This window comes from Cupressus sempervirens, chromosome 1 (assembly GCF_028749045.1).
Source record: "Cupressus sempervirens isolate cs-2001-9-10 chromosome 1, ASM2874904v1, whole genome shotgun sequence".
NCBI classification, from domain to species: domain Eukaryota; kingdom Viridiplantae; phylum Streptophyta; class Pinopsida; order Cupressales; family Cupressaceae; genus Cupressus; species Cupressus sempervirens.
This window is the reverse complement of record NC_143118.1, coordinates 540,443,044-540,463,669: the sequence shown is the minus strand read 5'-3', so window position 1 is coordinate 540,463,669 and position 20,626 is coordinate 540,443,044. Positions and strand designations below refer to the sequence as shown.

At 36.1% G+C, this 20,626-nt stretch overlaps 1 protein-coding gene and 1 long non-coding RNA gene across 12 annotated transcripts in view; one reads left to right on the top strand and one right to left on the bottom strand.

The window, feature by feature from the left end:
• LOC149578593 (Metallo-hydrolase/oxidoreductase superfamily protein) overlaps positions 1–20,626 on the bottom strand; it is a 243,528-nt gene that overhangs the window by 41,279 nt on the left and 181,623 nt on the right. For 2 of the 5 annotated variants that reach the window (XR_016364586.1, XM_089830027.1), the window contains one exon: positions 7,636–8,256. The exons of 1 other annotated variant lie outside the window; for it this stretch is intronic. The gene's annotated coding sequence lies outside the window, so the exon portion shown is untranslated. Of the gene's footprint in view, positions 1–7,635; positions 8,257–20,626 lie in introns of those variants that run through there. 2 more of the 5 variants (XR_016364585.1, XM_089830033.1) reach the window with 1 other exon arrangement.
• On the top strand, positions 1,297–19,522 carry LOC149578594 (uncharacterized). 7 transcript variants are annotated; one of them, XR_016364599.1, is made up of 5 exons: positions 1,297–1,585; positions 1,863–1,938; positions 5,182–5,343; positions 9,484–9,727; positions 19,250–19,522. It is a non-coding gene; the product is annotated as an uncharacterized LOC149578594 (long non-coding RNA). The 7 variants fall into 7 exon arrangements; XR_016364592.1 differs by lacking the exon at positions 19,250–19,522 and having other exon boundaries at positions 1,298–1,585; positions 9,484–9,974; XR_016364593.1 differs by lacking the exon at positions 19,250–19,522 and having other exon boundaries at positions 1,298–1,585; positions 1,851–1,938; positions 9,484–9,974.

Below are 20,626 nucleotides of genomic sequence, written 5' to 3'. Positions count from 1 at the left end.
GTTTAGATGTTGATTAGTTAGTTGGGTTTCTTGAGCATGTGGAGCAAGGGGGATCTATGATGTCGTATGATCCTTTAAGGTATTGGCATTGCATAAAGGTTGAAGAATGTAGAGAAGTTGTATCTTAGAGTTGACTTGAAGATTGTTGTCCTGATTTGATTGGACTTTTGGGTTGATCCACCTTGCTCTGCATCATGATGGTTTGAAAAAAAAATGAACCTTAACAAAAATAGTCACCATCAAATCCGTTAATATTGGGCATTGTAAAGTAACATTATAGTTCCTTGCAATACATTTATCCCAAAGAATGATATTGATAGCTAGTACTGAACATTAAAACTATATAAACTTTCAATGCTAATGTCCATCTAATACTAGAATCTTTCTAATTAGGAATGTCCATCCAATACTAGAAGGAGACTTTCTAATGTTTAGAAAAGGTCCAAGGTACCAACAAGTTCAAAAAATTCTCCATCTCTAGGACTCAATCTTTGAGTCAAGGTAAACTATGAAAAAGGTGATATTTATTTCAAGCTATTTTGATAAATTAGTTTCTTATGAGATGATAAATAAATTAAACCTAAGGAAGATCCTTAATAGTAGACCACACATGGTCACTTGGGTGAATGATGATCAAAATTTAATTGTCCAACAGAAATGTTATGTTGAGTTTTCTATAGGAGACTATTATGATAGTGTCGTGTGGTCTAGTTTCAATGACTTTTTAGTCCTTGCCTCATATAAGGTGGGGAACTAATGTTTTCTTTTGACCCCCCTTATTTCTTTATTCTTGGTAACCACCTGCCATATTGCATAGTTTGAGGAGTTATATTAAGAAAATAAAATTATTCTATGCTAATTAAAAATTTGTGATTGGCTAAGACTATTTTTGTTGGGGTTTTATTCATTTTTATGAATATCAATATTGGGCAAAAATCAACATCCATAGGCAGAGTTGACAAGATCGTAAGTTGGTGGCAAAAGGTATGATTATTAATGCAATTCATTTATTAGTTCCTGCCAAGGCAGAGAACTACTGTCAAGGCAAATATTAAATAGTGATTAAACAGATTACCAAAAACCAATCAGATTTCACCAATTTTTTACTTCTTATTTTAATCCTAAGCTTGATCAATTTGATCAATGAAAGATGCAAATTCTTTAAGTTTTAAAAGTATGAAAATTGTCTATCTGTCATTTTATTGGATTGAAATCGATGGTGCCAGATTTTTTTTAAAATATCACAAAATACGAAGCAAGAGAACATGCGATTTGCAAGGCCTCTAGTAGTGCATTGCAGGAGCTCGCAAATAGAATGCACTATCTTCAAGTCTTTGTCAGCGCATTATAAGAGTTTTAACATATATTGCTGACAAAATAAGGGTTTTGAAACTAAGTTGGCAACATTGTAACAGTCCACATGCCTTAGTTCTATTTTGACGTTTAGCATTTGGCTTGGACGTGGCCAATGCTAAGAAAAAATGCACTAGTGTATCAATATCCATGAGTAATGAACGAAAATATAATCTTTGGCGATGGTTTACTATCTCTTACAATTTCTTCACTTTTATCTTCCTGTGAGAGGGTAAATGTCACAACTAATTTATGATCAGTTTGATGTTATTAACAATTAACCATGATATTGGTCGGCACAATATCATTGTTGGCCTCCATTTCCCCTTGTAAATTTCATAGCAGTCTCCGCTACTTTTTGCATATCATGGCTTGTACATTACTAATTTTATCCTAAACTGTAGCTATTAATCTTCTCTAATTTTCCTACTAAGTTTGATTTTTTGTATTATAGTATCATAGGCTATCATTTATTTTACTCATAGACTCTCTACTAGATTTATTTGCAGAACTATTAGATGGCGAGATGAATTCTTCTGGTTGCATTATTTGAGGGAGCGATGAGAGTCAAAGAGCTAAACTAGGGTTTGTACATTTATTCCTATGTTCAGAGTTATTTTATACTATTTTCTTACATTTTTTTCCTACTTTCACTTGTCTCCATTACTTTACTTCAGCTCAATTCATCCTCTGTATTATTTTATGTGTTTTGTTTTTAGTTTAAGGAACATCCATTCTTTGACGTTGTAATAGGTAATTTATCATTTTAATTTCAGAGGTCACCAATGTTTTTGAAATTAAAAGCAACCAAAAGCAAGGGGGTCGGCCTAAATACAAACAAAAAGCTGGTAACCAGCACATTACCAGCTAGAAACACCAGTAGTCAAAAAATTAACTAAGCAAAGATCCAAAAGTCTGCAACCACGAACAAAGACCAGCAACTAAGCTAAAACCAAAGAGGAGACAAACTAACTACTAGATTTCCACACTGCCCAAAAAGGTACCCAAGCCAACCCAAGTCTTAATTACAACTGATAACCAACAAAACCAATACTGTCAGTAAAGTATTAAAAGTCTTTGGATCCAAAGATCCTAGTAACTGATAAGAACATAAAAAAACTTAGTTTTCCTTTTTCCCCTTCCCCTTTGCATGTAGTAGGATCTGGGCCCAGTCATCAGCAAGAAACTTGAAGAGCAACTTATGGTCCTCCATGTCCAAGCTCGCGTCCTCCTTTTCCTGTGCCAGCAATTGAAGGGTTGTTGCCGCAACATGGGTAACTTTAAGGCCGAATTTGGAGAAGGTGAAGAATCCCTCCTCCAAAGCTTTGACCCTTCTTTCCAGATGCATGTATCGCTCGTCCATCACCTCAGTCCTATCTTTAGGCCCCACGTCTCCCTTTGCAGCAACCTCCTTCATTTTCTGCACTTGTGATTTATCCTGCAAAACCTGTGCGTTAGAGGAAACCTTCGAATTCTCCTTAACAGGGGATGAAATGGTTATGGGGGAATTATCCTTCTTGCTGTTCTCTTCACAAAAGGTAATAGGTTTGAGGGAGACACTGGCAGACACATGGGTGGTCTTAGTTTTCCCCGCTTTCCCATCAGACGTCTAGGTTTGAGTATCATCCACTGAATTGTTCCCAGAGTTAAAACTTTTCTTCCCCTCCTCATTACCATCATCCTTCTTGGAGTTGGGAATATCTTCCTCCTCCCTTCTATCACTATTGTTGCCAGAGCTATCTTCTTCAACCTCCTCCACTGGGTATCTAAGGGACTTCTGTTTGCACCTAGCTTGGGATTGAGCAAGCCTACCAGACCTCCTTCTAGGTTTACCCCCATTATCCTCCCCTGAATCCTCTCCAACAACCTCCACCAATTTTTCAATTTTAATCTTCTTGTTTCCCTTTTGTTCTAAGGCTATGTCGAATTTTTTTCTTTTTCTTAGTTTCCTTACTAGGGGATGGCTTGGGGGTGTGCATTTTCGTCCTCGTACTTGAGCTTGGGGGGGAGTTCTAACCATGGCGTGGGTTTTCCACAACCACCTCTCTGGGGGGACACAAAGCGAGGTGAAACTGATAAAGGCAAAAAATTAAGCCTTGATGAATTATGGTAAAATTTAAACCTTTACTCTTTTTTTCCCTAACATCATCAACCATGTCTTCAAGAGAGTGCAAAAGAAAAAAAAGAATAAAAATGAAGTCCCTATTTCTGAAACGATTCAACAGAGGAAAATGGTAGTAATAGCATACACCAAACCTGCCCTCCAGCATCAGATATCTCATAAGGACTAGGCACACATCATCCTAGGGAGTAGGTAACTTATCTCTTTTAAACCCACCTCTGTAACGAATCGGCTCCTCACCCTCCACGAAAAAGCTATTCATGCCGCCCTCGTCAGTAATTTTGGTAACTTTCCTCCATTTTTTGCCCTTCATGGAGAGGCCAGTCGCCATGGTGATTACTTCCTCTGTGACTTGGAAGGTGATACCATTGATGTTAACCTTCCTGTCATTCCAGCTATTCACAAACTGGTGCGTGCAATTCTCATCATATCCAGCCATCGACATCATGTAGGGCAAAAAACCCCCTTCCTTCAGTAAAAACCAAGTAGCCATTCTATCCTTAAAGTTCTCAATTTTTGTTGGCTCCAATCGATTTAGGTCCCCCCCCCATTTCAATTTCTCCAATTTTCGACTCCCCTTCTTCAGAAATACGCATTTGAACTTTTTCGGCTTTGATCTTTCTGCAACTACTCTCCTTCTTAACTCTTTTGAAAAGATGAAAATAAAAAGTGTAGACTCGTGTTTGATGAGCTCCAAAATCCCATACCGAGTTATTATGGGATTCGTGGATGTGAAAAATCATAATTTTCTCACCCCGACAATTTCTGACACCCTGATTAATAATATCTTTCGTACTTCCCTTTGGAGAGCAATTTGAAACTCGCAATGGGTTTCCATAATTACAAAAATACATTTTTCTTAATTTGTAATCACTCCACTTACCGTTTGTACGGCCACGTTTGCCCTTTACTTCCAAAACGCAATAGTTTAATTTAGTGACTAAAATCACCGTCTTGCCAAATTTGGCCTTACTTTTAAAGTTTATAGACTTCATCTTGAATTTATCTCGCCTTTTTCCTTGGATATCAACACCCTTAAATCTTGGTTGAGATCAACTAAATTCTCCCAACATGTGATTGCCATTGCATCAAACCCCATGGCAGCCGCCATGTTTGCCACCTGATTGTCCTCCTTATAGATGTGCTGTAGGTGGGCCATTTTCATTTCATTCAAGATTTGCTTAATATCCAAGATGATATTTCTAATCTTCCATCCTGATCTAGCCTCCCTCAATCACTAATTTGGAGTCCTCTTCTATTGTTAATTGGTCACCAATGTTATTGAAAGTTACAGGAATAATATTTTTGTTCAAAGTACACACAATCTCTTTCGTCTAGATGATATTTTTGTGTGCATCATAAACCAAAGTTTTTAGTTGATATTGATATTTTTAAGTGTTATTCATCCCAACACTACAAAACCAATGCATGATCCAAGTCTTTAATAGTGATTTTTCTGCAGAAAATAAAAAACCTTCAAAGCCTAAGGTACAATGGCGGCCGTTTAAACAGTTTCACAGATACCATTATCTACTATTTGTCAAACTGCCATGTTTCATCTTACAGTTTAATCTAATAACTAGGCTAATTGTGCTATTGGAGCTCTTTTGGGCTCTATATTATGATGGAAGTGTCAAAATTTACAATTCATATTGTATTCCTCAGTATGAATCTTTATTTGAAAATCGAGTGAAATTTTCCTGCAGACGTTGCCTAAAGCTGTGGTGAGTGTTCTGAACCTTGGAAGCCTGATGCTTCACTCAAATCAAATGACATCGCTATCAGATTAGACGCCTAGTGAAGCTCAAAGTTCTCAATATTTTGAGCAATATGCTTGCTGCGCTACTGGATGGAATAGAAACCTGCTGGTAAGTTATTTAAAATAGTGCAAACACGTTTTCTCATTTTCTTCTTCGGGAATATCTGCCCGATCTTTCAAGTTAATTACAATATTGAATATTCGCAAATGCAGTTTATTCCTTTATTAAGTGTCAGTGCAATGGAAGAGTTGATTGCATATTTGAACTAGCTTTCCCATCTCCCGGAAGGTCTAGGGATCGAACTCTGTGAAACTCCAGAGACTTTCGGTGCATTCAAACAGGCTTACTCGTCTCCCCTATTCAACCTCTCACATGATGCGCTCGCACGTTGTGGATGCTCATCTCAATCCCCTTCTAAGTATTCTTCCTACAGATCTGGGAAACCTCACAATGAAAATCTTGAAATCTTCAATTTCAGACAAAATTTTAACTTGAAGTTGCATGAACAATTTGGATCTTGCTCTTGGCCTTCTTCCATGCATTTAAAGATCTTTGGTCTAACAATCTTATATACCAAACCCATCAACTTGTTCCAACTTGCAAACTTCTTGCCACTCTTAGCTTAAGCCAAAGCCCACCCTGCCTGCAAGCCCCAGCCAGGTCTGGCATCAACTGTCATTTCATTCTGCATGGTGGTTCATAAAGTGCACAGGATCCTAGCTATCTGAGATCCTCTTCTTAATCTAGAGTTTTCGAGTCTTCTCTGTCTATCTACAACGATTTCTCCATTTGCATATTCTTCCCTGTTTTTAGAGACCCCCACAAAAAAAGAGAGGAAAAGATCTTTAAACAATTCATCTATCATGCATTACGCTTGTATTTTTCGTAGATTCTTGCAATCGAAAGAACATAATTCATACTGCTGCCATGAATTTGGAAGTTAATTAATCTTTGAATATTTTTGAAGTCGAACTTTTTGACATTGGGGATTGGACAGAAAAAATAGTTCAAATTAGGGATGTTATACTATCAATGAGTGTATGGCAAGGCACGGTAGAGCACTGCATGTGTCTGCTGTCATTCTCTAGAGAGGGTCAATTTTGGTAGGGATTTTATTTTTCTGACTGCTCTATTAATCGTATATTCCCGATTCTAAATGAATTTCAAATGAAACATCCCCAAGATGAAAACAAATTCATTTTCAGCACCCACCTGTCACCTATCCAATCCTGTGACACAGGAAAATGCAGGGAGTAAAATTTTTAACATTTCAGGTGGGTCACTCGTGTTTGCTACTTTCCTACATATTCCCTTATTTTTTCTTTCTAATCTATATCCAAATTATATATTTTGTTTCGGAAACTTTTCCTAGAAATCTAACTTAGAGGAACAGAAAGATTCATAACTTACCACCACATATAACGGGGAGGCATACCATTGATGGTGAGCAACAAAGTGCTGTGGGGTTCAACAAATGGAGCTCCGTAGAGTAGCCAAAGACAATAGTTGAACAAGATACACACATATGGAAGTCCTCAATATCTCACTCAAGTCTTTTGGTGAATATTTTACACAGTTGTGCAGATCCAGGCTGTAAATGTAGTAGCCTATATTGTTCCTTCCTTGTTAACAGTTGATTATTCACCCTTTCCTTTTGCATGTTCCTCACTCTGCCAATTGCCATTATTAAGGCTACTACTGATAAGGTATCAAAGAAATCCATTTTGGAAAAGAGGACTACTCATGTTGTGAAGATTAAGAGCTCATATCATTTATGCAAGCTACATAGCTTTCGACAATACCATCCTCTTCTTTGTACTGGTCAGCACCTTTACTGTTATCTGTAAGCCCAAATCTGTGCACAATCACAGAATATCGTTAATCAAGAATCTCATGATCTATTGTTATATGGCTCTGCCCTCCACTGGTTCCATTCCATCTTTGCTCAGCCCCACATCTATCCAGTATCATTGCATCCACAACTTTCTCAGCTGGTGAAAAAGGAAAACCTAATGGAACTTGAATAATCTAGTTTCCATATACTTCTGTACTAGTTCCTCAGAATCATTTATAATCTTCTATTTTTTGTTTATGTTAACGCATCCACAACTTTCTGAGCTGGTGAAAAAGGAAAACCTAATGGAATTTGAATAATCTAGTTTCCATATACTTCTGTACTAGTTTCTCAGAATCATTTATAATCTTCTATTTTTTGTTTATGTTAATGTTATTTACAGTGCATAGAATGATCTACTCATAGCTGCATTGAAGGAGAAGTCCCAACACATGTCAACATAAATAAACCAGCTGTCAAATGGTGGCAACCACATGAGAATTTTAGTCTGATCTAGCTATAGCACATGTTTTTCAAATTTTAGTCTGATCTAGCTATAGCACATATTTTTCAAACCCACAACTCGAGCTACATAGCTTTCGATGTTCAAATTAGTAAGAATAGATAGTTTATTACAAAATATCCTGTATCACTTTTATGTTTGTGATGGATTAGTGAACAAACAAATGTTCTGTATTTTTGGGTCATAGTTTTTCAGTCTTTGAAACTGTGTGATTATATAGATTTACTACTATACACTATGCAATCAGTACTATCCATTCTTACTTTTGGTAAGACTTTAACCAAGGCTTCATAGACACTTGATTGTACTCATTGTAACAGACCAACAAAGCCTACATGCCTACATGCCGCCACAATTTGTTATGCAAATTGCACAGACAGGAAGGCAACATTGACTGCACCTTACAAGGTGATCTCCTAAAGCAAAACTTTCCAGAGTTGTCACCATAACATGTGAGGAGTACCAAAAAAACATTTCAAAAATGGTATATACCCTACGGAAACTGCAACTATATGGCACATTCACACTGGCTATCAACAACACTATTGTCAAGATTGTAAACCAGTGACTTCTAGCTGCAATAAAGCATCGGTCTGTTCTTGGAAAGCACCCAGCCTCCTACGAAGCACCACTATGACCTCTGTATTTTGCATGGCAACCTGCTCTGAAGACATTACACCTTTAGTTTTCAACAGCATAACAAACATGAATTTTGTATAGCATAACAGACAACACAGAATATATTTATCTGATGTAACAAAGCCTAATTTTGTCTAATTTTGTGTAGTCTAATGAACAACAAAGATTATATTTGTCTGAAGTACAAAGACATTATCCACTGCTTATTATAGACACACATCCATGACTTATTCTGGATGTTTCTTGCACTTGCCAATATCAGTACAAAGACATTATCCACTGCTTATTATAGACACACATCCATGACTTATTCTGGATGTTTCTTGCACTTGCCAATATCAGTACAAAGACATTATCCACTGCTTATTATAGACACACATCCATGACTTATTCTGGATGTTTCTTGCCTACTTATTTTCTGTTAATTATTACTATATTAGTTTTCGAACTCTTGAAACTTTGAAGACCTCTATTAAATACAAGCATATAAATATTTTTACTGTTTGAAATCTGCTCTGTCAATTATTCCATTTCTTCAAATGACTACTTTAATTCCTAGTTGATTTTATGTCTTACAGTTCTTCCATCAATGATTTGTAATGGCATTGATTCTAAATGTTTACTCTGTTTGAAATCTGCTCTGTCAATTATTCTGTTTTTTCAAATGACTACTTTAATTCCTATTTGATTTTATGTCTTACAGTTCTTCCATCAATGATTTGTAATGGCATTGATTACATTACTGTACTGTTTCTTGAAATCAATACTTTAATTCCTACTCAATTCTATGTCTTCCACTTGTTACTGATGGTTGATTTTATAGAAACCCGATGTGAGATGTTCCTCTAGCTGCAGATAGTTATCACATTCATCTTATTTTCAGAACTCCACACTAATTCAACAATAATCAGTTTACACTAGACTCTAGTCTCACACTCACATGTGGTGTTGATTTATTAACACTCTGCATTAGACTAGATTTAAAGCTCTTTTAAGTCTCTATTTGTTTTGATTATAGAACTGACGGCTGATTTAATAGAAACCCCATATGAATGTACATTTTCGTGAGCTATAGTTAAGAGGGAGGCCAAGCACAATATGTACAGCTTGCTGAGATGACATCTGTTGCAAGTTTAGCAAGGCATTACCTAGTCCTTTCATCATATTTATAGCATCAATGTTATGTTGTCTATGGTCTGTTCGAATCCTGTTGAATGCATTTGTCATTGAGTTATTACCCTTTGTCATGCAGGAGCTACAATACAATGCTGCAGCGTAGGCATTTAGAACAAATTGGGCATCTGTATTTGCTTGCTATAACTGTGGGATTTGAGGTGAGAAAGAATTGTTCCAAATGTGTGCAGGGCTCCTTTTCAAGAAAATTGTTGGTCTTAACAAGGTGGACCGTATTGCCGAGATATATTCAGTCTCAGTTAGATGCAAGGCTTTCAAGAAAGTTGTAAAGGACAGTACTATCAAAGGTTGAGGTCTCCAAGGTACATCTTAGTTGTTCAGCAAGATGTTTGCTCTTTTCTATATCTTCACTACATGGCTCAAGTATTATTGTTCTTCTCATTGGAAGTTGTGGGAAACCGAAGTGACAACTACTCTTTTTTGTTTTCCTACATTGTTTGTATGGTGATGTCTATGCAACTTGGACATGTTGTCATCTAAGTAATCTGAGTTGCATGTTATGTACTTGTCAACAAAATGTTCAATGCTAGCATTAGGGTGTTTTCTAAAGATTGGAGCATTCTTAACCCATAGCATGAAATGGTCATGTTCGTTTCCTCTATTTTGGAATTCTGTTACTGAAAAATAGTTGGTTATTTTTCCAAAGAATGTATCATCAGAATAGAGCAATTGCTTCATTGCATTGATTCGATGTCTGTAGTATCAAGTACAAGTCACTAGGTCATTTTTTATTAGTGCAGAAAAGTCAGTGTCTTTAGGGCTTTGAGCTTATATTTTTTTGGAATCCACATAGTGTGTCTGGTATAGTTCATTGAGTGTTGTGGTTAGTGGAGCCCAATTTTGCTCAACACTTGTGAATGTAATGAAGAATGTTGGAGGACCTAACTGTCGTATCATTGCAAACACTTTCTTTTTGAGATGGTGGAAATAGTCTGGCGAGTTTCTAATTTTTTTGAAATCCGTATAGCCAATGTCTGATTGTAGGATTTTGTCAAGGTTTGGCTTATATTTGACATCCTTTGCCTTGAGTGTTCTACCGTTTAGTTTTCCTTTGCGAATTCTTATCCATATCGTTGAGAAAACTTGAGCTATTAGTATTTTGACAATTTTGAAGAACAAGTTTGTTGTGTGATATGCAAAGGCTCGATTTGAATTTTGTAATTCCCATTGTGATATCTTTTGGTACGAAAATCCTTTCTTAATGTCTTTGTCACGTGGTTCACCAAAGAATAGTGTGGGGAAGGTCATCTCTTCTACATGCTCATCCTGGAATATTCCCAGTGGTTGCTTACCTTCTGCGGGTGCTATCTCTATTACTTTGTCTTGCAAGGCATGAATGGTTCTCGCTTCAGTAAACCCGTGGACTAAGGTATCTGTTCGAATTTCTAGGGAATTGTCAAGATCAATGTCATCATGATTTGATGAGGGAGTATTTTCTAGTACTTGATCTTCAGGAGATGTCAAGTGATCTTCCCAGCTTTTGTTAATCTGTACATTTTGCTTTTTGTATAGTGTTGTGTTGTATAGCTCTTGGAGTGCATTGAAAATGGTAGTTGGTCATTCCCTTCCTTTTTTATATGCATTTGTATACTCTAAACGCCTCTTTAATGCAACAACAACTGTCCATGTGTCATTTATTGGGCGTGGCAATACACTTTGTATTAGATTAATGTTTGTTGGCACATTGATAATTGTTCCAGTTAAACCGTATTGGGATCTTCTACGTCCTAGCTGCTAGATCTGTGCAAATGCAATTCGTAATGAAACTAGTCTTTCTTCTAGTTTTGAAACCATAGTTGTATGTTGTAGAGGCCTATTTGTCCTAATGTTCTCTGGGGATGCATAGGATGGCCTTTTGGATTGTTGTAATTGCTTAGTGCAGAACTTGCATATCTGGCCTTCTGGGGAAGTCTTCCTTTGTGGAAGTAATAGGGAATGTCTATAGCATGTATCTAGTCTAACGTCTCTCATACCTCTTTTGAAATTAAGTTGTGCACAAATTGCACATTTATGTTTTGGTGTGTCCTTAATCTGTTCAAGGTAAGAAGTGATTGGTGTTTGTTGTTTTCTTCTTCTACCTTGGTTTCTTGTGATTGTACCAGCTATACATCTTCTACCTTGGTTTCTTGTGATTGTACCACCTGTATGTATTTTTTGTTTGACCTTGCGGAGTGATTTGTGTAAGATTCTATTAATTGTTGTAAGAGGTTTCTTTAATCCATCCAGTCGCATGTTGTCTTTGTCGGTAAAGCCTTCATTGGAAGCTTTTTCTGCTAATATATAGGAAGTAGCATGCACATGTGTACTAGCTGGGATGATTTGCTTACTACTATCCATGTTGACTATTGGAGTTGTTTTTTCCAATGCTGTAGTTGGCAAATGTTGGGTGCTTTGAGCATTTTGCAATATAGGCTCCACTCCTTGTGCACTATAGTGTGTGTGCAAATCGTTGATCTTGTGCAGCATAATATTGAATACCTTTGATGGTTGTTTACACTTGCAATATTCTTGGATCCATGTGACATCAATTGATGACCAGGTTCTTATCGTCACTTCCAAGATATAGGATAGCCATTCGAAACAGAAGTGAGCTCCTTCAATTCTACTTTGTTCATATGGGGATCCAATTTGTGCAATGAATGTTTCCCAGTTTGTAACACCACAACTCATGCCAAGATCATATTGAATACATGTTTGTTTGCATTCCAATGCTGTTTTGTCCTTGCTCAGAATCATATTGGAAAATGATTGTGCCATGTATCGTCGAAGACTATGACGATCAAACTCACCGCCCATCAACATGGCAATTGCATTGAAAAGACTATCACCACAATCTAATATTGAAGATGCATTTTTGCACAAAGGAAACTGAGAAGTTTGACAAATCTTTGAGAAAATATTGGTAAATGGACGAGGAAGTGAAGCATTTGTGGACAAGTGAGTGCCTTGGTGGGGAAATTGTCATTTCTGGATTAGTGGTTCGAAGTGTCCATGTAGAGGGTCTTCATCATGAAATAGAATAGAATATGCATTGCTCTTAAAACCATCATTGAAGTGCAAGTACTTTAACTTTCGTGTAGACGACCAAACACAGACTTCTATATTTAGCCATTTTGACAGCCACTTAATACAGAAGAGATCCCCCCAGAGGCCACAGTCATTAGAACTTGTGTTAGATATTGCTGACAGTCGCATTCGACATATGTATGTATCAAAATCAGTTAGGCCGTGCAGTTCATACAAGGTTTGTGGGTCTAGTTCGTAACTATAAGAAAACAAAGCCTTAGGGTCATTATTTTCAAGGCAATGCAAGAAATGATCGATGATACCATTACGTATTTCCACTGAGCCATATCGCATATGGAATAAGATATGGCAAGAGTCAAAAAGGCAGTCACCCACATTGTATGTAAATGATTTGAGCCTAAACATGTTATTATCAGCCAAGATTTTATCAATTGTTAACTGTACCAGAGCTCTATTTGCAGGTTCATAGTTTAAGCAATGAAAGTAGTTGAGTATGTTTCATGTTTGTATTGCTCGTGGAGTCTGAAATGGTGTACCGTTGTGGTGCCAGACTTTGTAGGCTTCTGGTTTTCAGACTGCATAGAAGAGGGAATGTAAGCATGTGAGAATGTTTGTAAAGGTAGGGAATTATATAGGAAACAAAGTGTAAGATAGGTGAGGATGAAGAGAGAATGAGTAGACTTGCTTTGTATCGTTCTTTGCTTTTCTGGGTTCAAGAGATAGGGTACATGGCCTCTTCTTGCAAAGTTATTTGTTAGATAGAAAGTAGAATGGAGAAAGCAATAATGATTATATGACATGGGGAAATAATGTTGTGGCTAGGATAGGTGCAAAATGTTGTAAATTAATACCGTTTCTCCGTGTAGTTGTGTAGTGGGGATGGTCTAATAGGCTCGCTGTGTGGGATTGCCATGCTAAATTGTCTGTGACATGAGAGAACTAAAAGGTATAAGCAGTACAGTTTGTAGAGATTGTACAATCTGTTATGCACATTGCATAGACAAGAAGGAAACATTGACTGCACTTTACATGGAGATCTCCTAAACGAACACTTTCCAGAGATTACTGCCATAACATATGAGGACTACCAAAAAAACATTTAAAAAATGGTCTACGCTCTACGGAAGCTACAACTATATGGCACATTCACACTGGCTATCAACAACACTATTGTCAAGATTGTTAAGCAGTGATTTCCCCCTGCAATAATGCATTGACTTGTACTTGGAAAACACCCATCTCCCTACAATTCACAACTATCACTTCTATATTTTGCTGAGCAATCTGTTGCTCAGGACATTTCACCTTCAGTTTTGTATAGCACAACAACCAATGGTTTTGTGTATCGTCACTAACAACAATATGTATATTTAGCTCATATTTAACAACATTATATGCTACTTATTATAGACACAAACCCATGACTTAATCTGAATCATGCTTGCATTTTTCTGTATATTACAACTTGCACTTATTAATTTACTCTTAGGCTACTTTGGGGCACTCCTCATAGTACTTTTGTGCTTCACTTTGGTTGTCTTCAATTTGCTGTACATTACAGCTTGCAGCTATTTTTAGCATCTTTGAGCTAAAACTCTTATCTGTTTGCAACTTAGTTTGGTTTCTATTTTATCTGGTTTTTGGCATTTTCAAGGATAAATTCTCTGGTTTCTTTTAAATCTGGATTTTAGCATTTTGAAGCTTAAATTTTTAATGTTATTAGCATATGGAGGCATAAATTCTCACACGTCTTAGCATTTCGAAGCATAAACTCTTATCTGCTTGCAACTTTTTTTTGGGTTTCTGTTATGTCTGGATTTTAGCATTTTGAAGCTTGAATGCTCTTTTGCTTTGAAGGTATTTCAAATCTTGTTCAGAGCTCTTTTTTTCTGCAAATCTGGCTGTTATATTAGAGCCTTCTTTTAGAGGGATTTAATGTCTGAACTGGCTGAAGATCTTAATTTTGCTAGATTTAGTTTCTTTTTAGTTATTACATCATATGAAAATGAAATAAGCAGATTTGAATGGAGAAATCAAAAGGTCTACGCATACTACCATTTCAAAGATTGCTCTGTTTCAATTTCCTCTCTTTTCTCTATCTACCCAATCATTTTGTAATCATCAAATTTGTATTTTTAATATGTTAACCCACTGCTAGTTCTGATCCATGCAATGTTTTCATTGTCATGGAAATGTGATTAATGTTAGGATGAAAGGTAGATCCATGTTATAGTTTGATCTAGGTATGTACTCAATGCTTTCCTATTAGTTTTGCCTGGATATATAAAGCTAACGCTCATGTGCCCCCCCCACCATTCTATAGGCGGCTGGTTGGTTAGTCAGTTGATTCATCAGTGGATTAAGTCGATTGTCCTTATAAATAGTAGGTAGTGGATTATGCAATTGAACCAGCAGCATATATATATCCCCCAGCTGCATTGTGACACCTGCATCTTCTACCTTGAAAATCCTTAGCACTAAACATGGGCTTTAATGTGGAATTTGGTGTATGATCATGTCTTTGCATTCCAATGCAACTAGGTATTAAGTGTTGCAATCTAATCAATAAGTCATTAATTAGGAATTGTACAAGTGCTAAGTCATGCAATTATCTAGGTAGCCATATCATTTAGCATGACAGGATCATTTAGGTCTTTCTGTTTTGTTGTTAGGCCAAACTATTGGCATGGTGAGGCTAGATCCCTCTGTTGAGCCAAACTAGTGGTACAGATCCTTATCTGTTGTTAAGCTTAATCACCCAATGCATTGCTCTATAACTAAGTGGAAGCATTAACTTGAAAAGATCAACCATAGGGGTATAGAAATATATAACAATATTGTAGAGAAGGCCAAACCAACCTCCAGATAAATGGGATTGTGCTTAACCAATCTAGCTGGAGTGTACAAGATAATGTTTTCCAAAAAAAGACCTTAAAACATTAACTCCAGTTATTGTAACTTTGACGCTTAAGTATTTATTCAGATGATAGAACCTACCTGGCATGTTCCCTAATATGAAGCATGTAAATATCCCATTGTAATGGTAACTATATCCTGTTGGTACTTCTATTATGGTTGCTTCTGCACTCTAGAGCTTCACTTAAATCTGTCAAAGCTCAAGAATTGAGCATAAAATTTAGTAAGAATGTACAAAGATCAGAACTGTATTGTTCAAGACTTCAGACAAAATGGAATCAAAATATCAGCAAATATGCATTTCCATGCTTAGAGAATATTGAGAATGTTTCTTTGTTTGATTAGAATGTTTGAGGAAAAGCACAGTGACCTGATAAGAAGCAATATAGAGTAGGCCATACATCCTAGAAAAGGTTGCGCCATGCAGGCATGCAAAGAAGGCATGATGCTTGTTGGGTGTAAAACTTAGTTTATGGGCCTTGTTTCTTATTGTCCAGGAGCACCAAGATCTTCCAAATCGTTCCCAAACCTTTTTGGCATTAATTTATTGTGGTTTTGAGTTGTGATGACACTTTATTCTGTTGTACCTGTTGTAACAATATTATATCAGACCTATAGATGTCTAATTAAATTCACCAGTTTAACTAATACTCCTTCCGATATATTTTGGTGAAGTTTAGAGTTATGTTGAAGGGGTGTATCAGCCTATGTTTGTTTTGGGGCATGATTTTGTTTACTTCTGGATTAATTTCCATCTCAATGAATAAGTGGGACTTATGCAATTGCACATAACTAAATAAGTGAGAAGTGTCTATACTATTGTACTGTACACTCCGATGTCCATTGAGTTAGAATCGATGTTTTCTTTCATTTCACGTGGATCAGTTACTTCAGCATATATTTTCCTTGAATAATTCACTTTGGCTAAGTGGTAAGGCTGGCTTGAATATTTGAACAAGATTTACAACTAAAACTTTCTGATTTTCTTACACATTTTCAACATTAAAGTATGAGTTTTATTTTATTTTTTCGTCTACTTTTCCTCCATTCTCATGATACTCAAGTGATTGGTAATTAAATCCCCATGAATCTACTTTCATCCAACTCAATTTTGGGGTAATTTCATTTATTTTTGTTCAAGTTATAACAGCTTTTGTGTATGCTACTTCCCAGATTTTTCTGTAACAGTCTGGTTGCAGCAGATTGTACAGACTTTTATGGACATTTTATGACCGTAAACGTATATGGTTGTTAATTTTTGAGAGTCAACTTTCATTTGCAACTGGTTTGGGTCAATTTCATGCTGATTTGAGAAAGGGGTCTTTTTCTGTAACTGCAGGTCCAAACTCTACGTAGTGTAATCCAAGAGCAAGCAAAATGTAAAACATTATTCTCTCTCTGTTTTGGGATGCCCGGGGTTGTATTATATATATATATATATATATAGTTTATAACTCTAAGATTTCAGGTATCCATTCACGTTTTTGACAAGTGTTTGGAAGCATGAGTGGTCTAATATTCATATGTAGCAGAAAGTGAACTTAGAGATTTGATGTTCCATGAGTTATTGGATGGTAGGTTGGATATATTGGAGCTTGGATAAGTATTAAGCGTATATTTTGATTCCAAAAAACTCCAATATAACTTCTACATGAGCTTTTTGTGTAAGAGCAAACTCACATCTTTGGACTGTCCATGAAAAAGAACACTGTTACAGTCATGGCAGCAGTCCACAACCATAGTTGTAAATGAAAAAGGCATTGATACATGTTGCATGCATTTGTCTTCAATCTATAGGAGTTTTGGTGTCCTTAAATCTCAATGGCATAAAAACTTACCCATTTCAAATTAAGTAGACATTTATATTTGCGACTATCATACTACTTGTGCAACCACTGTCATAGGGACAATGTTATCCATTTGGAGAACCTCATCATTGTGTTTTGAACTTTCCTTGCAAGTTTGCAATTTGCATGCATAGTTTGTAGGATCCTTAATATCCAAATATAATAGAGACATTTTTACATTGCTTGCCTAGCTTTTAGACTCATAAGAATTAAAGAATTTCCAATGTTACAATTTGATTATGTTTTAGTTGCTTCCCTTTCAAGCTTTGTACCTTTTGCTGCAAAATTTATGTATGCTAGTTTTACAATCTTCTATTTACGTTTCCTATTGTTCAATTTTCACATTACCTAGTAGCAGTATTTGTGGGTTTGAGTTGAAGCATATTGACATTAGGTATGTGAAGTTCTATTTTTTGCCATTGTCAATTGATATGAAGTTTTATTTTGCTGAGCTTGATTGTGTGGACTGGTAATTGAAATGGTATGGTGGCACTGAATTTTTGCAGTCTGTAACTTGCACCCATTGATTTCATATTGTCCATTTGTGCATAGAGTGAGAAAGGGTTATTATAAGAAGAATAAGCCATGGTTATTGTGAGGTGAGCAGTTACATCCTACTCCATCTTATTCTTCTTGCCAGGGACGGGGCTGCCATTTCATAATGAACCTGGTGCGTTTTTAATGCTTGCCCAGTCTTCCACTCTTATTTCTCGGTGAGATGCAAAACTTTAGTAGTTCGTCTCACATGTGTTGATTTTGTATACAATTTGGGTTTCTAGTTGGGAAATTTCTATACAGACATCATTAACAAAACAGTTTTATATCAATTTTTAACTGTAAAAATTTGCCATATCAGGTACGAAAAAGACGTGTAAAGAAATTTCCATTTTTTTGAGACATTTTTTTCTCTATTGTAGGTTATCTGGCGTGTTGTGCACTCAAAATGTGTAAACTAATGCTCTTTGTGGTGAGGAGACTCTTTCCGCCTTAAAATACAATTTGCAAGGCTTTATTCCTAACATTCCTCATTGTTACTCAGCTGTTGTTTAGGGCTCATTTGTTATTTTTCTCCTTGCTCGTAGAGATTCAGCATGGACTGTCACGATTATCCCTCTGATGAGGAAGGGGACTTTGATACACCCTATTATATCAGCCAAGCCCAGAGAGTATATCTCCAAGCAATTATCATCTTAGACTGCCAGTTCTCCATTGGCAGTCACCCTTCTCTGCTCGTATTTCAGACGACTAGTTGGGGCAAATGTTTACGAGAGCTACATACTTGTCTCTCTTTATGATGCTGCTAAGATTATGTTGGAGAATTGACAACTCTCTTCCCTGGAACTGGAAACTGTGTTTGTTAGGCATTTACTGGCAATCGGGGATGAAATGGTTCACCTTATTCGCTCTAGGGCTTCCTCCATTGTCACACTTCTGCATCATGAAAAGGGTTTACTTTTGGACCACAAACAGGGCTTCTAAAAAGTCTGATCGATAGCTCAGTTATAGTTATAGTAATGTTTTTTATGGCTTAACTTTGATCGTGTATTTGGCTATCTTGAGAGTCATTTTATATGCGTTGTCTTTAGGTCATTAGGTCTTGGGTTTTTGGGTGTTGTAATTTCAATAGCTATTAGACTATTCTTGAGCCCAATCTATATGTAAGTACCATTCTTGATATATATGGTTTTTGGGTCTTTGTTAAATAAATTAGTTATATGAAATAAAATTAACAATGTATATTTAAGTTTTCTTGTGGCCATTCTGTCAACCGTATATAACCTTCTATCACTAGATCAAATTCAATGTATATGTTCTCCACTTTTGAACACTGCTCCTACATATTTATGATCAAGTCCAATGCAAGTTCTGCTCCACCATTTATTTTTGTGAGGAGGACCTTACATGATTGGTACAATACTACTTACATTGTTAATAAAGATGACAATTTATTTAAGATAAACCCCCTTGAAAATTAATCAGACTTTTGAGCCAAGGATTATATTATTTTGATAGTAAGAATTCTTGATTTTGTAGGTTCCTAATGGTAAGGGAACACAAGGTGGCGTTGATAGGATTGAAAGGAATGAGGAAGTTCAATGTGCAACATTGTGACTAATTTGATGATAGGCAAAAGGCAAGGGTAGATTTGCAGTACGAGATGGTGCAATACTGGGACCATTGAGTTGTATTGGTGTACAAAAGAAGGAAAAATGGATAAAATAGATATTGGTTGTTCTTACATTTGCCCCTAAATTTTGGTCATTTTTATTAAATTTAATATGGATAAAATAAATACATTACACCCAATGATTTTTAATGATTTTGCCAATATGGAAAAAATAAGTCTAAGGTCCATCGAAATAACAGGTTTGTTTTCAAATTCTGAGACTCGTCAAAGTGAAAAATTCAATATTAAGACTTCGACTTGTTAAAACAACAATTCAATTATAAAAGTTCAAGCTGCCAAGGTAATAACATTTGTTCAAACAAATTTTTAGACCTAACACAATAACATGCATTCAAGAAGCTTCAAAATCAACTAGCAGATATTTTCACCGAAGTAATTGACGAAGAGAAGTTTGAGCATTTCAAAATAATTCTTTATCTCATGATAACACCTTCAAATCTATGGGACTAGGGATGGGATGAATGTTTGTACATTGGTTAGTTTCTATGTTTCGATTGTTGTGCTAATACTTTTACAACTCTTGAATTGTTACATTACTACTTAGTATATGCCCTAATCTTTGTATGAAATAGGGTACTGTAACTGAGCTATAGATAACAATCAAGGGCATATTAAAAGAAAAAGAAAATCTCAAATCTACTAGCAATCACCACTGAAATAGGCACAAGCACAGTCACCACTTGGTTATCGAAAATAAATTTATGAGTCACATAAAACATACTTATTCAAATCCTTGTTATATATACTTTGATATTTAAAAATCCACAATGTAATCAACTAGACAATTTTGAGAAAAATGGTTACATACTTATTCGATTTTGTATTAGGATGCTCTTGGTCCTCTTGTAGATTCAAATGGCTCTGCACACAACTATGACCTAAAAGAGCTACTTCCCACACTAGCATTTATGCATCCCTATGCAAAGGGCCATGGCAAATGTCTTCTCCAACATCTCTTACTCATTTCACGTACTCGATTTGATTGTTTCTCTTGATCTAGTCATTGCTCTCCTCGTCTTCTCCCACGCTTGATCGATACTCACAAAGTGAAAAATGAGTTTCACTTTTCACTTTTTTTTTTCTTTATAATCCACATTCGTCGAATGTTCAACAGTAAACTTAAGGAATGTCAAATTTTGACACTAAACTTAAGGAACATCGAAATTTTGACCTTTTGGGATCATAAACAAAAATAAAATGAATTTTACAAGCCAAAATGGCCT